This window comes from Vicia villosa, linkage group LG6 (assembly GCF_029867415.1).
Source record: "Vicia villosa cultivar HV-30 ecotype Madison, WI linkage group LG6, Vvil1.0, whole genome shotgun sequence".
NCBI classification, from domain to species: domain Eukaryota; kingdom Viridiplantae; phylum Streptophyta; class Magnoliopsida; order Fabales; family Fabaceae; genus Vicia; species Vicia villosa.
Window position 1 is genome coordinate 95272583 of NC_081185.1, and position 16127 is coordinate 95288709.

The 16127-nt window shown below is 32.1% G+C and overlaps 2 long non-coding RNA genes across 2 annotated transcripts; both read left to right on the forward strand.

The window, feature by feature from the left end:
• Positions 1–9617: 9617 nt before the first annotated feature.
• On the forward strand, positions 9618–10517 carry LOC131611904 (uncharacterized). Its single transcript, XR_009287227.1, has 2 exons — positions 9618–10057; positions 10159–10517. It is a non-coding gene; the product is annotated as an uncharacterized LOC131611904 (long non-coding RNA).
• Positions 10518–14968: 4451 nt separating this feature from the next.
• LOC131611905 (uncharacterized) lies at positions 14969–15584 on the forward strand. Its single transcript, XR_009287228.1, has 2 exons — positions 14969–15125; positions 15230–15584. It is a non-coding gene; the product is annotated as an uncharacterized LOC131611905 (long non-coding RNA).
• Positions 15585–16127: the final 543 nt, after the last annotated feature.

Consider the following 16127-nt stretch of genomic DNA (forward strand, 5'->3'; position numbering starts at 1 on the left):
AAATTTATTTCCTTATTCGATGCAAAACAATAAGTGTGGGGGTGCTCTAGCATGTTAGAAACGTTTAAGTTTGTGGTTGGGCTTTATTAGGAAACTAGAGTTACATATCTTAGCATATGCATTTATGCATGTTAAATATAAGTGGATTATCATGCACATACATGAATAACTATAACCAAGTCTTACACCATCCATCATGCATTCTTTGCTATATATAGGTGGTTATGGTTTTGTAAATCTTGAGAGATATTGAATGAATAATGTGAAATTCACATTCTATTATGGTATCTATCGTCGAGTCAATCCCTCCCCCCTCTCTCTCTCTCACTTCTCTAACAAAAGTCTATTACGTAAATAACTTTATCTCTCCTCTTCATCTTTTTCATCGAGCCTCAATGGAAGCTTCTTCTAATGTTCAACCGACTGCACTAAGCAGCATCATTTGTTAATCGCCATAGCTCACGACATTGTCTGCATTTGATCTATCCACTTCTCACAAATTTGGTCAAAAACTTTTGATCAAATTATAGGAGAACAATCATCTGCTCTAAAATCAGCAGGTTGAAGGTGTGATCCTCGCTCAAAAATCTCTTAAAGTTGTTATGAATCCTCGCATTACGGTCAAGTTCAAGATGCCTCAAGATCATCTTGAAGGAAAGATCTATGATGAATATGAAAAGTGGATCGTTCAAGATCAAGCTATTTTCATCTATCTTCTCTCCATGATTTTTGAATTTGTTTTTCCTCGAGTTCTCTCGTGCAAGTATGCTTTTGAAGTTTGGGATAGAATTTACAAATACTTCAATGCACACATGAAAGCCTGTGTTTATCAGCTACGTGTTAAACTAAAATCCATCGAGAAAGGTAACAGTTCAGTCAGTGAATTTGTGTTACATATTAAAGCTATTGTGAACTTGTTGCTTGCAATTGAAGGTGTTGTTTTTGAACAGGATCAAATTGACTCCATTCTCAACATTCTCCCTGAGGAGTTTAATCTGTTTGCTATGCAAATGTACGGTACTCAAGAGCCTAAATCTCTCTATGATGTTGAAGTGCTCTTCTAAGTCTAGGAGATTCAACTTGATAAATTGTGTCAGGATTTGTCTATTCCTTTGTTTCAACATATCTTGTGAAGGCTAATCATTAAACAGTTGGTGTGAGTGAAAACTCCACCCATAGTCGAGGTTGTGGATGCACATTTTGTAACCCCATTCTAACCCACATATATTGTCGCGTATAATTTTTTACGAAAAACAAAACAAATAACCACAAGGGTGTCACATCTTCATAATAACTTCTTTTAACAAATAGCCCTGCTCCGTAACACGGGTTGCAAAAACATTTAAATATAGATAGCCTTTTTAACGTCACCAAGTAAATTACTTCAAAAATTCACAGCAGAATAAACAATTCTTAACGTCTCTTTCATAAAATAATCAATACCATAAAAGGTAGCTCAACGTCAACAAAATTGCCTCAATTCATGTTTAAGACTACATGATTATAAAAGTAATGCAAAATTCTTCAAAATAACAAGGCAATTAAATTTCAAACTCAATCAATCCAAACCCCGATGTTACATATTAGAGCAAGACCCATTGAACTCAACGGAAATTAAACAAGCGCACTCTGAAGCTACCTCCTAAGCTTCCTACACTAACCTTTATCACCGGCAAGTTACCCAATTTTGGAGGCAATATTTCCAAGCAGAAAGGGTGAGTAAATTGTAATTATTATAAAAAGCATAAGTAATAGATATAGTAGTCATATCATAAGGACAACAACGACATGATATCATCTATTACATCCATAGCAAAATCAACAATCTCAAATTCTTCACATTAAACACTCCAACTCAAGAATCACATCAAATACATCACTTAATTCAACTATTGTGCAATGCCACAAATAAAGAAGTGCAACATCATTAGACTTATGCATGTGGTATCAAACATCACTGATGACTTAGTCATCATTATCTCCAAAGATCCCCACCAATAGGATCGATTCCCGCTTAGAACCGGAGCACGTAACAATTTGAACTCAATCCACACTATGGGATTAAGGCCATCACTGGACCAAAGCGTCCTAACATCACCGAATAAATACCTTGCAAACATCACTGGACAAAATTACTACAAATGCTCTGAATGCATGATGCGCAACAACACACAATACGACTACAACTAGTCAAAACATATCATCATTCATCATATTAATCATAACTCATCACATGTTTCATAATCACACATACATCAAAACAACATCAAAACATCATAGAACACAAGTCAAGTAACAATAAAACATGTTTAATTCAATTTCATAATAGAAAGCATATTTACAATTATTCATCACAAAGTATCATCGCCTCATCTTAAAACAAGTACTGGAAGACTATATCCTACAACTCATTTTATTCTACCAAAATATATATTATTTTATTAGCTCTTTTAAGCTTCGAACGACGCGTCAAATGGAGTTCAGAAACTCAAGTTACAGCCTTTACAAAATTTCAGGTTCAGGCACCATTCGTCTAGCGAGTCTCCTCGTTCGCCCAGCGACTGAAGTCAATAGCCAACATCCCAATTTCCTCAAGCCTCGCACCCAACGAGCCTCTTCACTCGCCCGGAGAGTTAAGTCAGTATCCAACACCTTTCCTCGCCTGCATCTGTAATGCCAGTATTTCAATTTATTATTTAAATTAGACTATTTTAGTATTTATGGAATTTTAGTGTATTTTGAGCGATTTAGTCAGTATTGTTACAGGATAGCGGGTCGATAGTTAAATGAAATTTCAATATTTTTAGTATTAGAAATATTATTAAAATAATATTTGACATTTTGGGGAATTTTTCGAGTAATTAAGATTGGACCGAGAACTTGAGATCTAAAGTAAAGGGTATACTTTATTAAGTAAATGGGCTTAGGAAGTTATGATGAACGTGTGCAATTGAGTGGCCCAAATGAGAATAGAAGAGAGGTAGCGTCCCTTAGGTTTTGAAAACTTAGAAACATAACTTGGGAGAAAGCAATTGGAATCGTAGAGTAGCAGAGAAGCAGAGGAAGAGGAAACACGGTCAATAGCCTAGCACGATTTTGGGGATTTCGACCGGAACAAAAAGTAGAGCGACCTTCGATCCAAAGGTAAGGGTGGGGTTCTTGCTGTATAAATGAGGGTATGATGAATTGTATGTGGAGTCTAGGGGATTAATATTGTCTTTGTGTTCGATTGATTTCTCTGGTATGTATGATGATGTTGTGCCGGTGTTATGATATTGTGTTCAAACAATTGTTGTTATGTGTGTATTAATTGTGTTATTGTGTTTCCTGTGATTGTTGAGAATGATTTAAAATTACAATCGATAATGAAATATATAATGAGAATAAATTTGTGATGTGAGAATGAATTTGTGATGGTAGCTCTGTTGTGTTGATTGAATTCTGAGACGAAAGTGAAAACATAAGACTGAGAAGAAATAACTGAAAAGGAGAAGAAAATGTGTAAGGGGCGGGTGCTCTAAAGGGAGGGACAAACGTCCCTTAACTGAAGGTGGGGAGAACCCACCTGTGAAGTGGGGCGGGCGGCCCTATCTAGGGGGCGGGCGCCCTTAAGCATGGAGGGGGGTGTCCGTTATGGACAATTGCTTCAATCTGGGACGGGTGTCCTATATATAATCTTTGGTAACTTTTCATATTGGGAGTGGATAAACCTTTAGTGTGTTTAGGTATTAAATATCATAAGTTAGTAATTTTAATTACCACTTATAAGATAAATTTTTAGTAGTTTCCCCCTTGAATCAATTAGCCACATTAAATTAATTTAACAACCCTTAGCAGACGAACGAAATAGTAATAAAAGTGGAAACAATAATAACATGCTAGAATAAATATTTCGGAGTATTAGCAATGGTGATATGCTAGTTAACAGAATAATTGAGTAACAATACCACTATGTATTTGGCAGTAACAGAGTAAGCTTTAGAAGTAGCAGAAACAATTAGTACAATAATACAGTAATAGAAAAAGAACTAATTAGCGAGCAGAAATAAGTAGACCGAAATTAATTTAACAGCGTAAAGTAAACTAGGCGTGTCTGGGAATGATTCGATATCCATATTTTGGTGACGTTTTGATATAATGAGTATTGGGAAATATCGTGAAGTTTGTAAATTGCAGGGAATTAAAGTGAAGGTAATTATTATGAATGATTATTGGTAACTTTTGGGATATGGGCGAATGCCTTTGTGACAATATATAATGTGATGTTCTTGTAATTGATGCATTTCATTCGTGTCGCATGAATTGCATATTTTGATGACGGCCTCGATTGGCGATCAGTGACGAAGGCTCATGCCTGTTGGAGTTAGGGGTGTTCAAAACCAAACCGGACCAATAGAAAACCGTAAAATCGAACCAAACCAAACCGAAACTGCAAAAAACCGCATTTGGTTATGATGTGTTTGGGTCATTTTTTAACAAACCGCGCGGTTCGGTTTGCGGTTTGTATTTTACAAACCGAACCAAACCAAACCAAACCGCATTATGTTACAACCCCCAAATTTCAATTAACTTATATTCAACCCAATCTCAAACCTATTATGCCTTAAACTTACGATTGCGAATGATTTTCTCTTCCTCACACTTAAGATTTCAGCTTAAGTCTTCTCAAATCCCTCCTAGCGGTATTTCACCTTCTTCTCATATTCTTTTCTAGTATTTCATCTCTTAAGTACTTTCTTTTTCATCTTATTATTTTTATTTTATTGTTCTCTCTTCCAGTTAGGTTTTTAATTTTCCTCTTCTTATCTAATCGCATCTCTTCTGTTCTTTCTTTTTCATCTTCTCTAATATTTCATCTCCTTTTTTTTCTATTTCATTATAATAATTTTGATATTATTTTATGTCACTATTTTATATTTTTTATTCCACTTTTATCTAATATTATTTTTGTATATTAAATGGAAAGTTGTTATCAAAATATGATGAATTTTGTTGTTATTTGATAACACATAAATGACTAAATACAAAGTTATTTTGTCATCAACATGTGTATGTATGACTCAATAAATATTTGTAAAAAAAAACCAAACCAACCGAACCAATCCAAACCGCATTGATTTAGTTTGGTTTGGTTTGGTTTTATTTTTAAAAGCCAATCGAACCAAACCGAACCGCACACTTTTTCCTCTTGCGGTTCGGATGATTTTTTACGTAAAAACCGCTCAAACCGCACCGCGAACACCCCTAGTTGGAATGCCTCTAATTACTGGCAATTGGCAATGGGGGCTGAAGCCCCGGGTACCACATGCGTTTGCATCTATCGTGTCTCATTCATTTGGATTGTTTGTGACGTTGTGTGAATTTGAATTTTTAAAATTTTCTAGCGGAGATTGTGAATTGAGATATTTTATAACTTAAACTGTAAATATATTATTTACCATCACTTCATTTATATTGTTTGATATCTCACCTTTTACTTGTTTTCACCGTTACCTTTATATTGGTAACGTGCAGGTGATGGTAGTGAGTGAAGATTAGTCGCCATGAGTCGAGTCGGTTGTCGCTCTGATACGTAGCACTCGGGAGGACAAACGCGTGTTTTCTTTAACCATTTACTTGCTGAATTTTTATAATGTTTTGTTTAGTTTGAAACTTAATTTAAAATTGTGAAGATGCTATGATGAGTAAACTGAATTTTGGTAAAGTTTTATGAAGGGTTAATAGTAATTTATCCCCCTGTAATGTTAGCGAATTTTGTTTTTCCCCCTCCCTACCTTTTGGCAACTGTTTTTCAAAAAAACTGTTGCCAAAACCTGCCTTTGGCAACGGTGGGGGGGAAGGGGTAAACCGAAACACGCTCATATTACAGGGGGTAAACTACTATTTACCCTTTTATGAATTCCGCTGCAAAGTTATTTTTTTTTTGATGAAGTGATTTTAGTGATTAAATTAAATGTTATAAATCGTCCGTTTTAAATTTAGTTGCTATGTATCTATGTGAAGGCGTGTATGCCGTATATGAATTACATGACGAGTGTGACATCCTATTTGATGTGTGTGAAACTTTATAATTTGATTTTTAAAATAAATGTTTGGGTAGATATGGGGTGTTACAACATCATTCGCCAGACGAGTCCTAGATTAATCGACTCGCCCAGCGGCTGGATCGATTCACCCGGCGAATCTAGGCGGTCAGGGGTTTCCTGATGCATTTTTCTGCATGACTCAGACCCTCTATGTTGCGATTTATGCATATTACAGGTCCTAAACACCATCCAGCCTCAATATTTCATCACATAATCACAACCTAATGTATTCTACATTACGAACATCATTCTATTGTGAATTCATATCTTTAATTCATCAATACCCTTCACATCATCATTTATTCATCCTTTTCGCATTTATGCAAAACCCTCAGAGTTCTGCAATGCCCTAGCTCTCCTCTCTTTCACGTTCTTCCAAACTTTCACGACTGAACGAAAAACCCTCTTCCCTCTTTTTTCTTCTGCTTCACTTAACCCCCTTGAATTGACAATGTCGCCCTTATTATCTCTACCTCAATATTCTCAACTAATAATTCTAATTATTCTAAAATACTCCTAACACCTCAAAACCACCCAACATTATGTATCATCATTAGATATTATATTCAACAAATACTTCATGTGAACATGTCATAAATCACTAAAACATCACATATCATCATAAAAAATTCAAAAATTCATAAGGACTCACATAATCATGCTAAATTAATTAAATAACTAATTAAATAATTAACCTAGATTTTTGGGGTGTTACACATTTTATGGTCAAGGGCATGGTAGAGGATTCTTTTCACCTGGATCTCATCCTACTTGTTAGCTTTGTGGAAATTATGGTCATATTATGATTGACTATTGGCTTCATTTTGATGAGCAGTTTACACCGCCTCCTGCTTAGGCTCCATCTCAAAATTTCACTAACCTAATTTCTAATACTCTTGAGGTCAACTGCACATGAGTACTCCTTGCCTCGATATCTTGAAAGCTAGGCTTGGTTTGTAAACTCAGGTTCTTCCCACCACCTCACTTCTCATTCTTCTTACTTGCACTCTAAGAAATCTTACTCAGGTGCTTGTCGTGTTAGTGTAGCTAATGGTCAATCCCTAGCAATCAAATGTATAGGTTCTACTCGTATTTCTTCTTCTTTATGTCCATGTACTTCACTTTCACTTAATGATATTCTTCTTGTACCATGTATTACTAAGTTCCCGCGCGATAACAATGTTGTGTTTGAATTCTTGACTGATAAGTGTTTCATCAAATCTCAAGTTTCTAGGCTTACATTACTTGAAGGTTTTCGTGGTTCTAGTGGGTTGTATTGCTTTCCTCGCTTGGCTGTGGTTTTGTCCAGCATGTACTCCTTGTCTCTATCCATTTTTAAGACTATTTGTAATAATGCTAAGTCAGTTTCATGTTCTATAACTTCTGGTGTAAATAAAACAAAATTTAGTCTTCTTTAGCATTTTCAACTAGGTCATGCCAACTATCCTGCTATTTTCCAGGCTCTAAAGCATTGTAATATTACCTTTTCGACTAGGCCTTTTTCGACTAAGTTGTGTAATTCTTATTGCAATGGCAAATCTCATCCATTGTATTCCCCTGCATTTAGAATAGTGTATCAATCTCCTTTTGAATTAGTGAACACAGATCTTTGGGGTCCTCCCCCCTTTCCTTTGATTTCTAGTTTTCTTTACTATGTTGCTTTTGTCGATGCTTATTCCAAGTACACTTGGATCTACTTTCTTAAAAACAAATCGGAAACACTTCATGCCTTCAAATTATTTCACAAGTTTGTTCAAAATCATATTCACACTACCAATAAAGTTTTTTAATCAGATTATGAGGGAGAATTTCAAACCTTCACTAATTATTTAACTAAGTTAGGTGTCTCTCATATGATCATATGTCCTCACATGTCTAACCAAAATGGTAAAGTCGAACGCAAGCATAAACATATTATCAAAATGGGTCTTACCTTACTATCTCATGATTTCATTCCTATTCACTCTTGGGAACATGGTTTTGCATCCGCAGTTCATGCGATTAATCAATTGCCTAATACTGGTATTGATCATTTTCAGTCCCCTTTATTTACCTTGTTTTGCGGCGTGAAAAAATATCGGAGTGTATTAAAGTTGAAAATAACTACAGAGTCGTTACCAAAGTTTTAGTTTTTGAGGGAAACATCGATAAAACCCTTTTAAGGAAGAAACAATTATCGCAACCTAATCGGGTTGAGAAGTCAGTTATGTGAAGGGAAGGTATTAGCACCCATCGCATCCATTGTACTCAATAGGAACCTCCTAATAGGCTAGGGTAGAAATATTTGTTTAAGGAATGTTGGCAATTGTTTTGTTTTTTTATTTATTAAAAATATTTACAAAAAAAGAGATAAAATGGAAAATGTTAGTTTTTTATTATTGTGCTTGACAAGGTTTTGAAACATGTGCCTACTTAATCCTGAGTATAATGAGAAATTCAAACCCTCGTAGTTCATGGTAGAAAATAAGTGTGTGTTTATTGATTTTATTTGTGAAAAAAATTGTTTTGGTCATGACTACGAAAGGGCAAAAAAGACATTTGTTGTGTGAATGTTAATTTTAGATTATAAAAAAAGAGCCTTATTTTTGTTATTATTTTTTAATTTTTTAATTTTTTAATTAAAATGCATTGACATTTTTTTAGGTTTTTCTAATAAAATAAATTTGATTAAATAACCTAATAAAAATAAGAGGCTGTTGCTTTTATATTTTTTTTAGTTTTAATCTAAGTTTTATTAAAGCTAATAAAACTAACTTGACTAAAATTAATGACCTAATAAACTAAAACCAATTAAATGAAATGAAATTAATATCTTTTGTATTTTTTCTAAAACAAAAGTAAATTATATGTTTTTCATACAAAAATAAACAACTAAAATACCTAAATAAAGGTGGAATAAATAAAATAAGTAGGGTGCAAAAAATAGTTAAAGGTGGTATGAAAAGGAAAAAAAATAAAGCCAAATATATAAAAGGCCCACTCGGGAAAACAAACAACCAAGATCCCAGGGGAACACGTGGCCACTAGATTATCCTGTGGCTATAATCAGAAATCAAATTGAAATGTTAGGTTAACTAACAACTAGATCTAAAGGTTAAGAAAGATAAGCGCATGTCATATTGATGCGGGAGTCCCTGAGTCAACTTTTAGTAGACTCATCCAAGGGCCGTGATGAGGCCATGTGGACAGTGAGGAATGAAAGGGGAAATGGAACAAAAGTAAAGTGGAGGAGGAGGACCTCTCATTTACTCATTCTTGTTCTCTTTCTTCATTTTCCCCTCTTTGATCTCTCTCTCTCTCTCTCTCTCTCTCTCTCTCTCTCTCTCTCTCTCTCTCTCTCTCTCTCTCTCTCTCTCTCAGAAGGGTTGGGTTTCAGTGACTTTGGGGCGCCAAAGTCACCGTGACTTTGTGTCTATCTCTCACTAGATTCCATTCTCTCTCATTCCTTTTCCCTCCTTTTTTTCACTTTCTCTTTCATCAAAAGTAACCAAAGTTACCCAAAGTCACCAATGCCAAAGTCACTGAATCCTTTTCCCTCTCAGAAACACAAAAAACACCAATAATTGTCCAACTTTTAGATTAAAACCCACCCAAATAAAGAACAAACCAATGAACACTATGAGTCTTCATCTTTATTTTTTCTCAAAAATTTCATAAAACGAACCAAAATCTAAAAGTTTAAACACTAACCCAACCTACTTTCCTCTTCTAAACACCATTTTATAATCAGAATCCCTAAAAGATAACAACAATCACTAAATCAGACATTGCACAAATTTGAAACTCTAACTCTATAATTTCCAACAAAACCAAAAGCAAACATGTTCTTAACACAAACACACATATATGCATGCCAGGCAACGTAAATCCAGAAGAAAATGCTAAGAAAAAACTGAGGAAAATACCAGGAAATAAGGGAGGAGATTTCTGGCATGGTGGCGGCGATTTTTGACGTGGCAGTGATTCTCCAGGTACAACTTTTTACACTCTGCTTTCTCCTTTTCTTCTTCTTTTTTGAATTTCTCCTCCTGGCTTCTTATTTTTCTATTGTCTTGGTGGTAAACTATGACAGACTGTGGCGATGGGTGGAGGCTAAAGCTCAGTAAATTAGATTTTTAATATGGAACTTAATTGACTTAACAACAGAGCTTTGGTAAGGATTGGGGATTGCAAGGAGAAGTTTGCGTTGCTGCCCTTTTAGTGTTTTCAATGTTCTCTCCCATTCCGTCAAATTTTACGGCTTTTATAGGTTGATCATTAGGTTTAGAAATTAAATTAGATTGATTTGTTTTTAGTATGATTAGATTAGATTCGATTCAAGTTTGTAACATATTATCTTAGGGCACACGTTTATGTATTCTTATGGAATGTATCCATGGGCCTCTGAATTTTGTACCGATCTAATGAATGAAAGGGCTTGATTTTAATTGATTTGGTTCTGATTTGGCCTTGATATGATTCGCTTTATTTTTGGATTTTTATGATGTTTAGGGATTTTGATTCATTGAGTATAAATATGATGTATCTTTGTGATTTGGATAAATAAAGGTTGCTTTTGTTTCCACTTTGATCCGATTCATTTAACATTTGAATTTTGTTTGGTGTTCTTTGAATGCTGACTCAATAACAAAAATATAATAATAATAATAATAATATAAATAATAATGATAATGATAATGTCAATAATAATACTTAAAATAATGATAATGCTTATAATAACAATGGTAATTGATGATGATGATAATAATAATAATAATAATAATAATAATAATAATAATAATAATAATAATAATAATAATAATAATAATAATAATGGTAAACAAAAATAGTAAATAAAGGTAAAATAATATAAGTGAAATAAAACAAATAAAGAAAAACTTATTAACAAAAAAGGACAAAAGTCAAAATAGTCCTCCTTTGACTTTTGGGTCAAAGGGGTTGACCAAAGTCTAGATGAAGATGGCCCATATGACATTCAAGGTATCAGATGAATCCCTATGCAAAGTCTCAGATACAAGCATATGCGAGATCTTTTGACAACACACTGACTTTTATTGTCTTTTGAGTGACATATTGAATGTCATATTCAGACAACAACATCTGCCAACGAGCAGTCTTTCTCGGGAAAACGAGTTTTTCGAAGATATACTTGATAGGATCCATCTTTAATATCAACCACGTGGTGTGGGTTGATATGTATTTCCTTAGACTTCAGGCATCCCATGCTAATGCACAACAAATCTTCTCAAGTAATGAGTACATGGATTCACAGTCTGTAAACTTCTTACTCATGTAATAACTGGCATACTCCTTTCGGTCAATTTTATTATATTGCCCCAGTACACAACCCATTGACTTATCTAGTACTATTAAATACTTAATGAGAGGCCTCCCTGGGACATGGGGTATCAAGATAGGAAGCTCTTGCAAGTATTTTTTGATTTTGTCTAATTCCCCTTGACAATCTTCGTTACACGTGATGAGTTGATCTATACTTAATAACTTGAAAATCAGTTCAGTGGTGACTATAAGGTGCAAGATGAATCTAGAGGTGTATTTATATATGGCTTTGTTAAATAATTTGCAAATTTATGGTAAAATTCTTTGATATTTTGATTGTGTGATAATCCTGTTCAATTCAAGTGAAAAAGGTGAGATGAGAGACATGTTGAGTACATTTGAATGTTGGAAGTTTTTTGGAATTCGAATAACAAAAGGGAGCTTTACATAAATTTATATAAAAAAAGTAAATTTGAAAATATAGGCGATTATTCATTGAATGAACAAGTTAACAGTAATGTAGAAGCGAACATTATAGACATGCACGAAAACAAAAATGTAGATAAATTTATCAATTTAGACAATGATAAAAATACAAATAATGATATATAAATAGAAGAACTTGATAGTGTAGACACCACTAAAAATTTACGTCATCCAAGTCAGTGGACAAATATTAGTACCAATTTGAGAGATTTATTAGTAGAAAAAGGTTCTCTTAAAGTTATCGATATAGATTTTCCTAAGGATGAATCCTCAAGACATTTTTCTTCCTCATTTTATATTAAAAAATTATCAAATGGAGAAAAACGTGAAAGAAGATGATTAGTATATTCTCAAGATTTGGATAAAGTATTTTGTTTTTGTTGTAAATTATTGAATACTCTTTCTAGTACAAGTAAATAGCAAGTTGTTGTATTAAGGGTTGCAAAATATGGGTTCTAAGGTTAGGAGTCTTGAGATGTGAAATGAACACATTGTTAATATAAGTTCATGGGTTGATCTAGAAACGAGATTGTTAAAAAATAAAACAATTGACATACATGTTCAAGAACAAATAAATAGAGATAGAGAACATTAGAGAAATGTTTTATTTAGAATAGTTGTAGTTGTTAAAACTCTTGGAATAAAATAAACTTAGCCTTTCGTGGAACAAATGAAAAGATTTATCAAGATAATAATGGAAATTTCTCAAGTCTATTTGAAATGATTTCTGAAGAATACATTCTTCGAATTAAAGATTTCTCAAATGAACTTAGCCTTTCGTGGAACAAATGAAATGATTTCTCAAGAATACATTCTTCGAATTAAAGATAAAGAAATTCATAATCCTTACCTTGGGCATAGAATACAAAATGAATTAATAAGTTTATTAGCAAATGAAATTAAAACAAAAATTTTAAAAAAATCATTAAAAATGCAAAGTATTTTTCAGTTATACTTGATTGCACTCCTGATATAAGCCATCAATAGCAGATGACTTTTGTCTTACCATGTGTTGATATTTCTTCTACTCCAATACAATTTTTTTATAGAATTTTTAATAGTAAATGATACAACTGGGAAAAGTCTTTTTGATGCAATTATAAATGAGATAAATATTATTGGACTTAATATTAGTAACCTAAGAGGATAAGATTATGATAACGGGTCTAATATGAAAAGAAAACATCAAGGAGTGCAAAAAAAGATTGTAAGACATTAATACTAGATCGTTGTATACTCCATGTGGTTCTCATAGTTTAAACTTGTTACTTTGTTGCAACATATATAAACTATTTTCTTGGAATTATGTGAAATTAGCGATGAACCTAAAATAAAAAGTGAAGCTCAATGTTTAGCAACTTATGAGCTTGAAAATTTTGAATTTGTATTAGGCATGATTATTTGGTATGATATATCATTTGCAATAAATTCTATTAGTTAAAATATGCAATCAGAAGATATTTGTATTGATTTCTGTTTTCGGGCTTCGGCCCTCCTGATTACCAAAAATAAAAGAAGATATTTGTATTGATGTTGCTATAGAACAATTGAAATGACTTATTTTATTTTTTGAAAAATATAGGGAAAGTGGATTTGAAAATGCTATTATTTGCTTTTGGAATGTATATTGAACCAAAACTTTGTGGAAAAACGTATTAATCGTAGAAAGAAAATTTTGATGAGATTATTAACAATGAAGTTATGAAATCTCCTGAAAAATCATTTAAAACTGGCTACTTCTTAGATATAGTGATATTTTTGGTTTTCTATTTAGTATTGAAATGTTAAATTCCATTGAAGTTGAAAATTTAAAAGAGAATTGTCTTAACCTTGAACTATCAATAAAACATAATGACAAAAACTGATATTGATGGACTAAATTTATTTATGGAACTACAAGTTTTAAAAGAAATAATAAAAGTAGGAAACGATACACCAATTGATATACTTAATTATATAAATAGACTTGATTCTTTTTCAAATGTGTATATTGCTTATATACTAATGTTAACAATTCTTATAACTGTTACAAGTTTTAAAAGAAATAATAAAAGTAGGAAACGATACACCAATTGATATACTTAATTATATAAATAGACTTGATTCTTTTTCAAATGTGTATATTGCTTATATAATAATGTTTACAATTCTTATAACTGTTGCATCTGCCTAGAGAATTTTTTCAAAATTAAAGTTAATAAAATCTTATATAAGATCAACAATTTCTCAACAAAGATTAAATACATAGGCTTAATTATCAATTGAAAAAAATACTAAATGAAATTGATTACAGTAATTTAATAAATAATTTTGCTTTTCAAAAAGCTCGTAATATAAAATTTTAAATAAAAAATACTATTAACTTAAAGGGAAATGCTAACGAGTGCCCCATGGGCACTCTTTAAGGCCTTAAAATAGCAAGTTTTTCTTGAAAATATGTGTATTAATTGCCTCGGAAATTGAAATTGTTAACTTTTTTATAGAATATATTATTTAATTAGAATGCTTAAAGAGTGCCCCTGAGGCACTCGTTAGCAAGACCCTAACTTAAAAAGTCTCATTTTAAGATCTACCTCAAGCCTTAATATGTGTTAGGCCGACCCTGCCTTCAATTTTTGTTTTTTAAAAGTAAATACAAAAAAAATAATTGTATTAGTAATCAATACAATAATATTTGTATTTCAATATACTTATTTGGGGGAGAAATAAAAATAGAAATTTGTGAAAGCATCAATAAGACGCCTCTTTCAATAACAATAAAGTGTAGATTTTGAAATCCTAAAATATTTTGTATATTATCTGAATAAAAAATGTAGAAGGAATTACACAAATAAAAAAATTGATATACACTCTATTTGATAAAATGACTTTGTATAAATAAAATCCTACAATATGTTCAACTTGTACATAACAATGTTGTTTCATCCAATGTAAATAACTATATCATGATTCAATATTTTTCAAAAATAAAAATCCTCTTTCAATCACAAAAGGTAAAAAAGTAACTTTAAAAAAATAGAAAGTTCTAAAGATTTGAAAGTTTTTACGCCACCCCTTTATTAAATATTCAAAAAGGACAAACAAAACATAATGATATACTTAAGTGGTAAAAATATTTAAATACTTTTAACATTTAATCAATCTTACACACTATAAAGTATCAAATCATGTTCTCTTTGTTACATGCAAGAAGAAAAATGGCTAAAACTCTCAAGTTTGTTTGTGTTATGATTTTATTTCTTTCCATATTCTTTCTTTCAAAGGAGGCTAGTGGTAAACCATTTTCTTATCTTTAAAATTTTCCTTCTTTATTTTGTAGTTATTACTATATGATTATCTCATTTGAAAATGTTGTTTTATTCTATTTTTTATTGCAGCACAACGTCAATGTGACACTCTTAAAGATTGTCCAGAGATTTCCCACAAGCATGATTTCATGTTTAAGTGCATTAACAATGAATGTGTGCCTATTTTGAATTGGAGCTTTTATGAATACAACACCTAAGGGAGTACACAAAAGTCTTTAAGATGGAAATGGTTTCTTAAACCAGCAAAGAACCTAAGAAATATACTTTTTGCTAGAACGTTACATATGTTTTCCTTTAAGTTTTATGTTGATCAATAATTGTATTTTTATTTATTTAATTTTATAATTTCATGTAACTTAAAATTATAGCTTTGTATTCTAAAATTTTTGTAATGAAATAAAATATGGAACTAAACATTATTGTAGTTATATTTTCTTATTCTCTCTTAATTTTTTATATTTACCATGGTCTCCATATTTTTCATGTCCACGTAAAAAAAATTATAAATTGAGGCATCTTTAGAATGCTACACAATTTTGTATATGTAACACCGTAATTCTCTACTCGACATAAAATAGGATAAGTCAATAAACAAATCAACAAAATTAGAGTGTCGCTCATGATCCATCCATCATAAACACCATAATAAAACACTCTTTTGAAATTACACAGCGGAACAACAAAATGTTTAACATTTCGTCCAAAACATAAAGTAACCAGACATTGTTAGAACAAGATTTGTTCTGATCAATTATCTTAGTTTTGATGATAACAATAATATGAATTTTGCTTAAGATAATATGGTACTCTAATCCAATGCAATTTCCTTTTCAGGGAATATATAAAGAGTATGCATAATTCAGCGCTGAGAAGCTTTGTCTCAAAGGGTTCAGCATGCAACATCAGAACATGGTCTGGCAAGACATCAGAAGATGGTCGAAGCAGAATCAGAACATGGGTCTATGGA